Source organism: Olea europaea, unplaced genomic scaffold (genome assembly GCF_002742605.1).
Source record: "Olea europaea var. sylvestris unplaced genomic scaffold, O_europaea_v1 scaffold2865, whole genome shotgun sequence".
NCBI lineage: Eukaryota > Viridiplantae > Streptophyta > Magnoliopsida > Lamiales > Oleaceae > Olea > Olea europaea.
The window spans coordinates 79878-80355 of NW_019247179.1; positions in this window are offsets into that span (position 1 = coordinate 79878).

Sequence of the window (478 nt, forward strand, 5' to 3'; positions counted from 1 at the left end):
CAAACTCAGCATCCTTAAAGAATCGAGCATTTCCTATCTCGAAGATTGCCTTAGTTATGGGATCATAAAACTTGTAACCCCTAGACCTTTCAGAATATCCAATAAAATAGCAACTAATAGTCCTTGCATCCAGTTTTTTTTCATTTAGCTTATAGGGCCTTACCTCAGCTGGACACCCCCAAATATGTATATGCTTCAAACTAGGCTTCTGGCCCGTCCAAAGCTCATATGGGGTTTTATCAGTGGCCTTAGTTGGAACTCTATTGAGTACGTAAGTTGCGGTCTTTAATGCTTCACCCCAGAGACATTCTGGTAAGGTAGAATGACTAATCATACTCCTCACCATGTCCTTAAACGTTCTGTTTCGTCTCTCAGCAACACCATTCATAGTGGGCGAACCCGACATAGTGTATTGTGGGACGATACCGCATTCATCTAGGAATTTAGCAAATGGTCCTGGACGCTGTTCACCTGAACC